Here is an 11,876-nt window from a genome sequence, read left to right on the forward strand (position 1 = left end):
CCAAAAACACACCATTAGGTGTGAGTATAAACACCATACAGTGTTCAGAAATACACCACTGGGGTGTGGTGAGTTATATGGTATATTTTTTGGATCTGTTGTGTATTCTGTGATGTTTTTTTGCATTTCATTGTGGTGCGTTTCTCTTACACTGTTGCTGTATTCTGAAATTCTATCGTACCGCCGTACGGGAAGACCCTGGTATGTCTCTGCCGCCCATGACTACTCCAATGCATCCCACCAGGCATCAGGCTTCTATTGTGGTGCCTCCGCAGCGTACACACTTTATAGTGTTTCGGCATATGACTTGGGTTTCTACTCCTCAACCGTAGGCATTGGTAATCTCTACTGATTCTTCTGATCCTACTTGTTATTCGTAGGCGGTTCACTATTCAGAATGGCGTGATGCAATGAATTAGGAGTTCAATGCCTTGATGCATAATGATACTTGCAACCAGGTTACACCTCTGCCTAGTATGAATATTATTGGTTGCAAGTGGGTGTTTCATACAAAGTGAAAAGCGGACGAGTCTATAGAGCACTATAAGGCGCGATTGGTGGCTAAACGTTTCAATCAGGTTGCTGGAGAGGACTTCTTTGACACCTTTAGTCATGTGGTTAAGCCTACCACGGTTTGTCTTTTGCTTTCGTTAGCTGTTTCCCGTGGGTGGACGGTTCGACAACTGGATGTGCATAATGCCGTTTTAAATGGGCATTTATTTGGGATTGTGTATAAGCAACAACCACTTAGGTATTCTGATTCCACTAACCTTGATTATGTTTGTCTACTGCAGCATTTTGTATATGGCTTGAAACAGGCTCCATGGGCATGGTTTAAGTGTCTCCATGACTTTCTACTTTCTATTGGTTTTCGGTCCTCAAAAACTTATGTCTCTCTTTCGTATTATTCGGTTGGTGGATCACATGTTTTCTTGCTTGTATATGTGGATGATATCCTACTTATGGGTAGCGATCCTAAAATTTGTTTATGATATGCTCCAGCGTTTCTCAACAACTTTCAAGATTTGTGATCTTGGTTCTCCGATATTCTTTCTTGGTATAGAGACTGTTTATGCGGATGGTGGTCTTGTTCTTTCTTAATGCAGGTGCTGGTATGTGAGTGATATCCTGAAGCGGGTTGACTGCAAGTCGCTTGCTACTCCTACCTCGCTTACTCGCTCTACTTCCGCCTCTGTTGAGCTCTATGATAATCCCACGCAGTACGGTAGTCTTGCAGGTGCTCTGTAGTATTTTACAATTACTAGGCCTGATCTATCCTATGCGGTCAATCGGCTTTGTCAATTTATGCATTATCCGAAAGTGGAGCATTGGTGTTTTCTTAAACGTGTTCTACGTTATGTGAAAGGTATGTTGCCCTCTGGGTTGTGTTTGAATGCCTCAGTGTCTAGTGATCTCCATGCATTTTTTGATTCGGAATGGGCTAGATGCTCCGTTGATCGAAAGTCAACTAGTGGGTTTGCATTGTTTTTTTGCTCTAATTTTGTCTCCTGGAAATGTCACAAATAACGAATGGTTGCCTGGTCATCTAGTAAAGCTGAATATAAGGGTCTTGTTGATGTCTTTGCTGAGGTAACTTGGATTGTGTCTCTAATGCGTGAACTTAGTCTTCCACCGAGTTGTCCACCTCGGTTGTGGTGTGATAATCTTAGTGCTACCTATCTTTGTGTCAACCTGGTATTCTATGCTAGGACTAAGCATGTGGAAATTGATTATCATTGTGTGCGGGATAATGTGGCGTCTAGGAGTTCCAGGTTAATTTTGTATCTACCAAAGATCAGTTTGCAGACATTTTTACTAAACCTCTACCAGCTTCGCGTTTTGAGTTTCTTCGGGACAATCTCAATGTTGTGCATTCCTTGTGCTTGAGGGGGTGTATTAGGACTCTAGGAGTTATTCTTGTACTTCTTCTTATAGTATTACTCTTGTATTCTTTATATACTCTTGTAAAACTTATGTGTTACGATTGGTTGAATATACAATACAACATTATCTCAAACTCTCATCTAGACGTCATCTTTGCACCTTTTGTTTTTTTGTTTTTTTTTTGGGTTGTTCTCTGATCTTTTGATCGATGTTTATTGGCCAGGGATTTTGTCTTTTTTTGGTGGGTTTCGACTGGCAAGGAGAATGGAAAATCACCATGATGGGTTCGGTGTTGCCGAGGGCGGGTGTGGCAGCGTATTGGCGTTGGTCCGGTGTTGCCATGGGTTTTCAAACCCTTGGGTTTGGGTTTGGGTTTTGGTTTCTATGCAATTCCCTTTTTCCAGTGTGCAACTGTTAACGGATTGTTTGCCTTGTTATTTGGTTTCTGTGCAATCGTGTCCATCCCATGGTGTGCACACATACAGTTCTACGTGTGCAACTAAGAAAATGTGCATGTTTGTTTTAATCATGCTACCAATTAGAATTGTAAGGCATTCTCATAAATTTGGAGCGGGTATTCTCAGCAATTTTGCATCAATAGCTTGGTGTGCATGCGTTTAGTTTTACGTGTGCAAGTCAACAATTGTGCATTAGAAGCATTGTGTATATGCGTTTAGTTTTACGTGTGCAACTAATCAATTATGCATCAGGATCATAGTGTACACGCGTACAAATTTACATGTGCAACTGAGCAACTCTGCATCAGATCTATGGTGTGCACGCATAAAGATTTACGTGTACAACTGAACAACCATGCATTAGAACCATAGGAAGGATAGTATTGCAAAACAGCAGATACCGTAAAATTCTTCGTTACCATAAAAATATATTGCTAAAATAATGCACACTATCTTAAAATAATATTAATTCAATTTAAAATGCACACTCAAATTACCAAACAACTCCAAAATAAAAATAGAAAAGGAATTAAAAAGAAAAACACACAAAATCCTAGCCCTACGTAATAGAAAGATCAATTGATATGACTAGCTTGAGAAGGGGTGGTTTCACTTGAATAGTGTGTGTATATGTGTTTATCTCGGAATTCTTCCCCACAAAGAGAGCTCATATTCCACTTAAGCTATCACCCCGGGTTAAAACATCATGACACACTTGATGCATTGAAAAGATGCCGAGACTACAATAATGATGCAATCAATTTTGCAAATCTAGAAAATGAATAAATTTTAAAAAATAGTCACTGTTGCAGGATTCATTGATTTATGTAAAATACTTATTGTGCATCCATTAAATATATTAGAACTAATATAAATTTACAATTCATTTCATTTAAAAAGATTCAACATGCTTGGATTAAAGGCAAAATCAACATCAATGATAACAAAAATACTTGGTATATAGGATGTAGCCACTGTTTAACATATAAAACATGTAGGAGGAAAAACTGTCACTGCTAAATATCAACAGACGTTGCAAAATCAAGAGTTCATAGTACAAGTAAGATCTTAGTTATATACACAACAAGACAAATCTACAGCTTCCTACATCATAATCTCATTGCATGACGCTGCTCTTTATGCCACCACCAATAACCCAATTGCACATGACACGCTATCAATAAAAAAAGAGAGTTTTTTCCCAAAATGGTCCCTTGACTATTGCTCATTCTCAATTTTGCATTTCGACTTTCAATTGCACCCAATGTGGTCCCTTGACTTTAAAAAATTCACCCAAAATGGTCCTCTGTTAAGTTTTGCGTCAACTCAACGTTAATTGTGAGGGTATTACGATCAATTCACATCGGTGGAAGGCAAGTACATGCTGATGTTCCAAACGACGTCGTACATGTGGTTGGAAAATATCGTTTTGGGCCAATTTACAGTCGGAGAATAGTTAGAAAATATCGTCACACCCTCCGATTTGCCGTCGATAGGAATTGCTCCGATTCACCGTCGAATAATCCCCAATGAGACAATAGCGGAGAATAATTAGGTTCTGATTCATTTTTCAATCAGAGAAAAATTAATACCCAATTTTCAGTCGGAGAATAATTAGGTTCCGATTCGCCGTCGATCCCGTCGCTAGCTTGGAAATTCGCCGCAGTTGGAGAAAAATTAATCCCCGAGGAGAACCTTTCGGTGCCGAGGCTCCGATTCGCCGTCGAATAAGCAATTCAAAGGCGCGAGTATGCAACAGTCGTCAAGTCCGGCCAATCAGACGGAGAAACCAACACGACGAGTAAAGATGTCGGCCTCTGGCTTCTTTCTGGCAAGGCAGTGAGCGGGGATGACGGTGGTTGACACCGGCGACCTTCGGCTAGTCCTCCTCCAGTGCATAACAGTGGCTAACCAGCTGGAGGTGTTTGGTTTTCTTGACCTGCAGAAATTTTGATGGAATACACCCTCCTATGGCTGCGATTTGCTCACCGAGGCTGTGACGATGTTCAGAAGTTCAAATCCGATCTTCACAGTTGCAGTAGCTATGCTGATGATTGCATGCACTTTGTCGGAGACGGAGAGGGATTTGGTGGTGGCGTTGGCCGACCAAAACATCCGCCTGATCTCTGTCACTCTAAGATTTTACATCTCTGAAGGCGGCATGGCTTCTGATAATTTCAATCCGTTTTTTTTTGGGTGAATTTTCAGTTCCAAATCTGAATCATAAATATGAAGAATCAACAGGTTTTGAGTCAGAAAAATGGTATCTTGCGAGATATTTTACTCATACTGTGCTTTCTCTGGAGGTTGACGTTGCTAGAATGAGGGAAAAAATGGGAGAGGAGGTGACCGTTCCGCCGCCGGACAAAATGGGTGCATCGCCGGCGGGAGCTAGAAAGAGAGGTGACAATTTTACTGTGAATGGACCGAAATACCCTCACAATTAACGTTGAGTTGACGCAAAATCTAACAGAGGACTATTTTGGGTGAATTTTTTAAAGTCAAGGGACCACATTGGGTGCAATTGAAAGTCGAAATGCAAAATTGAGAATGAGCAATAGTCAAGGGACCATTTTGGGAAAAAACTCAAAAAAAAGAAGATGACAAGTACTGAAGATGAAGACAATGACAATGTTACTCAAAGGAGAATTAAGAAGACTTACACAAATTCAAATCAAAAGTAATATTTATTTATATTATCATTTTTAGACTAAGTATTTAGACTAGTGTTTTTACAAAGTTGCAAACATTTATTGTAGTGACAATTATAATCAATCTTTGCTATATTATCTTTTATTTATATACTTTGAAATATCAATTTAAATAAATAAATTCAACATTCAATTACATATGCATGAACATCTTCTATATAATCATGCATTGATATACTTTGAATTATTTATTAAAAATAAATATTGGACATTATCAAATTCGCGTAATGTGCGTGAAAAACTAGTAAATTAACTAAGAGTGTATTCAATCAAGACTTTTATAAACTTTTTAAAACTTTTAACAACTTTAAAAGTTTGGTGGTATTCTATTTAGACTTTCAAATACTCTCTAAAAGTCTACTGATATTTGATCCACACTTTTCGTAAGTCTTTAAAAGTATACTGACATTTGATTCAGACTTTGATAAAGTCTTTAATAGTCTACTGGTATTCAAAAACTTTTATAGACTTTGTCACAATATGATTTGGACTTTTCTTTACTAATATAAATAGATGAAATCTAACCCCCAATCCCAAACATTTAACCTTCTTTACAAACTTTTTTTTTTAATCTGAACAAGACAAACTTTTCATCAATTTCTATCAAAGTTTACAGTGCGTTTCAAAACTTTAATAAATACTCATATACTTTGGATTTTTATCTCTTCATTTTCATACATATTTATAATAGAAAAGTCATAACAAAAAATTATTACCATTGTTGTTCATAGCAAAAAGAAGTTGCAAACAACATCTTGCTGTTTGTAACAACTAATATCCGCTGCGAACAACTAGAAGTTGTTGTTTGTTGCAGCAGAACTAGCCTAAATTTTTTAGGTCAAAATTTTTATATAATTAACATAATTTTATGTAATTATGTGTCCATTAATTATTAATATATGTATTTGTGTTAAGTTGAATTTTTTGAGTGGTTCTCATTTATTTTATAGTAATTATAAATGGGAGATTTTCTTCAAGAAAGGACTAAGAGCATTTATATTAGTGGTGAATTTTACACAATTTTGTAGGTGACTATGAGAGAGAGGAAGGAGAACAAAAAAAAAAAAAAAAAAAAAAAGGAAAAAAATAATTTGACACGGAAATCAGAAAGAAAAAAATAATAAAAAGTAACAAGTAACGCGCTAGCGGAAGCGTACGTTGCTCGCGTCTGGCTGGGCCCCTACTGTCACCCACACGGGGATACTCTCAGCCCATTTTGTTTTTCTTTCTCAAATAGTGGACCACCAAAAAAATTTCTCTCTTAATTGTAATAACTAATTATATATATATATATATATATATATATATATATATATATATATATATATATATATATATATATATATATATATATATATATGGGGTGCGGATTCCAAGGTAATATGTTTTATTTTTTACAGCGGTTTGTGCGTAGTTGTTGTATGGCGTGTGCATAATATAGACTGGGGACATTGCAATTTTTCTTTTTCAAAATTGGTATTAGGTGTTTGTGTGCGAATTCAAGTTGTTAGTTTATTTTATTAAAAACAGATTGTAAAGCAACTTTTTTTTGTGGTTATTTTTACTGGAATTGAAATGTAGCGTGGTGTGTGTATAGGTGTGGGAAAGCGGGTGCAAGCTACAGTAACAGGGACTTTGCATGACGGTGTTTAATGTTTTTTTTTTTTTTTTTTTTTTTTGTGTTTAAAGAAAATTTGTTATTTGGCGTTAGCGTAAATTCATGGCGATATTTTTTGACATGTTTGTTTTTTTTTTTGTTTTTTTTTTTGTTTTTGTTTTTTTTTTTTTAATAAAAAAAGGCAACAACAGTGGACATATGATTTTTACGGTGGTGTGTGCGTTAGTATGCAATAGTGTGAGCAAGTTACTGTACCACAGACATTGCATGACATCGTTATTTATTTTTTTTGGTTGTTTTTAAGAAATTATTATTTTGTGCGAGCCTGAATCCATGTTGATTGTTATTTTTTATGCTGTTGAAAGAATGCAAAAGCAGTGGGCGCATGATTTATCCGGTGGTGGGTGTGTAGATGTTGTACGGGGTGTGAATATTATAAGCTGGGAACATAGTATTGTTTGTTGTTCCAAAATTGTGTATTAGGTGTGTGCGTGAAGTCATGTTGTTGGTGTATTTTATTGAAAGCATATTGTAAAAGAACTTCTATTTGGCTATTTTTTACTAGAATTGTAATTTATGGTGGTGTGTGCATATGTGTGCAAGATACCGTCCCATGTGCAAGGAGGTGGTCGATGATAGAGCAAGTTAAAAAAAAAAACGTATGTACAAAACATGTGGATTGGCGATCGACCATAATAGCCAAAGATGTCCACAGAAGTAGTGATGTTATATTTGTCTTAACATTGAACATGCCAATAACGTTTACTTTAAATAATGGTGTGTGCGGGATTTCATGTTGGTGTTGTGTTGATGTGTGCGTGAATAAATGATGGTTTGTGTGTTATTTTTTTTAATAAATAGAATGTAAAAGCTTTCATCCATGTGTTTTACGTCATGAATGTGTGTTGCTTTTTACCTAATATAGTGCATTCGGGTGGTAAGGCGTGTGCGAAATTCTAGGTAGGGGAGCTTTTGCCGAGTGCAAAATAAGATGTGTGCGTCTTGATGGAATATGGAAGTGGGTGTATTCCCGACATAAGGTGTGGACTACCCAAAAGCGAAAGTATAGTCAAACAATGTTATATGTGTATTATGTGTTTTCGAAACACTATATGGGGCGATGAAAACAAGATTTTAGGGTGAATTGGTATGCTGGCGTGTTTTATGATTCCCTATTCAAGAATATTACAACAGTTGGCCTGTGTGTTACTTTGATTGCTTTTTTGTTGTTGTTGCCTAAGTAATCACTAACGGTGTTGTGGACGGGGGTGTTGGGTGGTGTGTGCAAAATACTAGGTGAAGTGTGCATTGTTGTGCAATAGGCTATGCGTATCATTTGTAGTGTGCGTTACTCTTTACGTGTTGTGCGTTAATTTCTAACAGTGAATTGTGCATTGGTGCATGAAGGTGTGTGCAAAGTACTTGATGTGTGCGTTGATATGTGCCTCGATGTGCAATAGCGTGTGCGAATCAATTTCCTTGGGCATAATTTCATGAAGGGGTTTTTTGTTTTTTTTTTTAATTAGATTAAAGGGTAACAGAGGTTTGTGCATTGGGTGTTATGGCATGTGCAAATTACTGACCGGGCCTATTCACACCATGTTGTATGTATTTTTGTTTTTCCCTATGTAAGTCAGGGTATACAAACGTAATGGCCATGTGTACGCATTCATGACATAAAATGTGCGCATCGTGATGAAAAATCCAAAGGAAATAATATTGAGAACTGTATTATATATAAATGTGTTTGTGTTTAAAAACAAAAAACAAGATCCAAAGTCTTAAAATGAACAAAAAAAAAGAAGGTAGAATCAGCTACTGAAACTTGAAAACGTAACTGCCAAATATCTGTAACGAGTCATTATCTTCAGCATGTATTAACTCAAAATTCCAGCACACCTTTGACATTAGAACCAACATGAAACCAACAAAACCAACATGAAGTACCTCACATACCAACTACACTTACAATAAATTTCTTCAAAGAGAAGCCCAATGAACGTAATGAAGTCACCCACATCAAATCACTATTTTTAAAAAAAAAAAAAAAAAAAACAAATTATGCAAAGTCCCCCGCACTGACATACACACACGCCATAACACTCCAACGCACACACCAAAACCCCAAATCAAACATACCCCAAATCAAACCTACAAGCAAGAACATAGAAGAAAAAAAACAGCGTGGTTTATATTAAAAAAAAAAATTAAACCTTAACTTTGAAATAAGAACATACATAAACTGTTGAAGTTTTTCCACACCCCGTCATAATCAATTTGATCTATCAAGTTTGAATTGTTACATTGCTGAACAACATTTTCCATCTCAATGGATCAAGTTACATATTTCAAACATTTTGTTCAAATTCCACATACGCACACACCTGCATCAAAATCAACGGACAAGTGCTTATAAAAAAATAACAAACAAAACAACAAATCAACATGAATACACGCTCACACCAAATAACAACATTTTAATTTTCTAAAAAACAAAATAACGGCATGCAAAAGTAAGCGGCTAAGTAACTTGCACATGCCATACTCTGGTTTGGTTCAAATCGAATCGTGGTCATCTCTACATATAAGTAATAATTTGTTAGAGAGAAAAATAAATGAAATCATTTTTTCCATTAAAAAAAAATAGTAAAAATGTCTATTTAACATCAAATGGGGGAAAATCATCACTTTTAAATTAATTGAGGTGACAAATTCGGATACATAAATAACTCAGAAGGAAAAAATATTATAAGCCTATCATTCAGGGAAAAAATGTCATTTTTCTTAATAGATATTGATTTTGATTCACCCTCTATATATATATATATATATATATATATATATATATATATATATATATATATATATATATATATATATATATATATATAGACCTAACACCTAATAAAATGGTTGTTTACGCATTATAATGCAGAAGGAGATGTACCTCTGGATCATGGGAGACAATCTATTTGCTCTCGATTTCAGAAGAACCTTTCCTTTCCATTGCTACGTATTGCCGGACCACCCTTACCTTGATAGCTGATTTATTCTTGAAGGTTGATATATCACGAGCAAGATCGTAAACGCCCATGCTGGAAGAGAACTGTGTATTTTGAAGAAATTTCTGCGTTATCGTTTGTTTGTATATCGTATACCTGGATTATATAGGTTGTAGTTGTGTGTAGAGTTACCTATATTAATTCGCATTCCCATTCCCATAGTATTAATTGCTGCCGTCGATTCGAGAATCGGTTCGATCGATTCGTTTTTTAAACAAACGTGTTGCGGTTATTAATCTAGGGCTGCAATTAATACTCTTTCCTTTTACATTTCTACCGTCTTTTAATTAAATTAAATTATAAATTATTTAAAGAAGGCAAAAAAATATTTCGACTACCCCAGTTATACGGCGCCGTTTTGTTGTGGACGGGAACTTTGGCCTAAAAATGCATTTACTGCTTCTTATGACTATTTTATAATAGAGGATTTATTACTAGATATAATATTTAATTTAGAAATTCAATTTGTAAATTAAATTGGCAAATTTTCCTGTGAGACGGGACTGGTAAGTGGTACTTTTTTGTCGAAAAATAGCACTTTTTTTCTTAAAATGTGACACTTTTGAATAGTTAAAGGAGATCAAAATTTAAATATTTATGCATTTACACAAAATGATCTTGTGGCACTTTTATATATATATATATATATATATATATATATATATATATATATATATATATATATATACATTAAATAGTTATTTAGAAATTATTAATTAGTTATTTAACTTATTACTCTTGTCTTTGAATTAGTTTAGGTAGTTTAATTATTTAGAAACTACCAAATAATTAATCATTTTTAGTTTAATTAGGAATATTTGTATTCAACTATATATAAAATGGAGTATTATTTAGAATAATGGGAAGCAAAAATTCAATCCCAAAAATGGATCAATGGGAGTTTTGGGTCTTAAGCAAACCCAATGTTTTTTCTTTTCATTTTTCAACTATTATTCTTTGTTCTTTTTTCCTTTGGCCCTGTTTGGTAAAAAATTGGCCTATAGGCCAATTTTAGCTTATTTGACCACTATTAATTGTTTGATTTAGTTAAAATATCAATATAAATGTTTGGTTAATTAGCTTTTTGCAACTCCAAAAGGCTAAAATTAAAAAAGCTACTCCTAGCAACTTTTTCAATTAGCTTTTTAAAAAAAGAAATTATACCAAACAGCTATCAGCTAACAACTAATTTACCAAACGCTTTTCTACAATCAGCTAATGTTATCAACTATTTATACCCTCTAATTAACACAATCAGCTAACAGCAAACAGCTATCAGCTAACAGCCATTTTACCAAACAGGGCCTTTATGTTTTCTTGCCTGTGACGAGAGAACATAACAGGCGTAGAGTGGAGGGCTTTTAGGTCATTGTACAGCCATTGATAAGGGTGAAGAATTGCAAGGGAAGAAACGGAAGAGGACCAAAGAAAGCTCTGAGCAGGTTAGGTTGTTTGAATTGCTTGGGCAATAGTTTCAGCATGTATGAAACTATGAATTTAATTATTTAGAGTTTAGTTTTGTATTTTTGATTTCTATTGAGAAGTTTAAGCATTTAGGGAATTAGTTTTTTTTTTTTTTTTTTTTTTTTTTTTTTTTTTTTTTTGAGTTTACATGGTAATATTAGATTTTTGGTATCTCTTGCCATCTTCTGTCCTATTCAGTTTCTCCTTTCGATTCTTCTATTGAATGAGTATCAATAAGGTTGCTTAATGATTTAACTTTGAGGTTGCTTAAGGTTCTATCGGGAAGTGTTGTGTTCTGAATGTAATATTTGTGTTGAAATTTGTATTGTACTTTGGCAAGGATTTTCTATTGGAGTTACGTATGATTCATTGAGTTCAGGAGTAAGACAATGACTTCTATAATTGTTACTAGTATTTCTGCTGTTAGTTCATATTGAATCATATCGTTTTGTAATTTTGTCTTTCGGCTTTTGGAGATGACTAACAATTTAGAGATAATTTAGAGATGAAGTTGAATACCTTGAAAGAGAAGGCGTTCCAAGGATCTTTTCCATGACTACTCGCTGGGTAGGTTACAGGTCACCAGCAGAGATTATTGGTCAACTAAATTCTGGCAGGAGCTCAGCCATGAATATAATAGTAGGGCAGAGAGGGCTGGATTAATTCCACGTTCATGGGA

Source organism: Ipomoea nil, unplaced genomic scaffold (assembly GCF_001879475.1).
Source record: "Ipomoea nil cultivar Tokyo-kokei standard unplaced genomic scaffold, Asagao_1.1 scaffold0656, whole genome shotgun sequence".
In the NCBI taxonomy this organism is placed as follows: Eukaryota; Viridiplantae; Streptophyta; class Magnoliopsida; order Solanales; family Convolvulaceae; genus Ipomoea; species Ipomoea nil.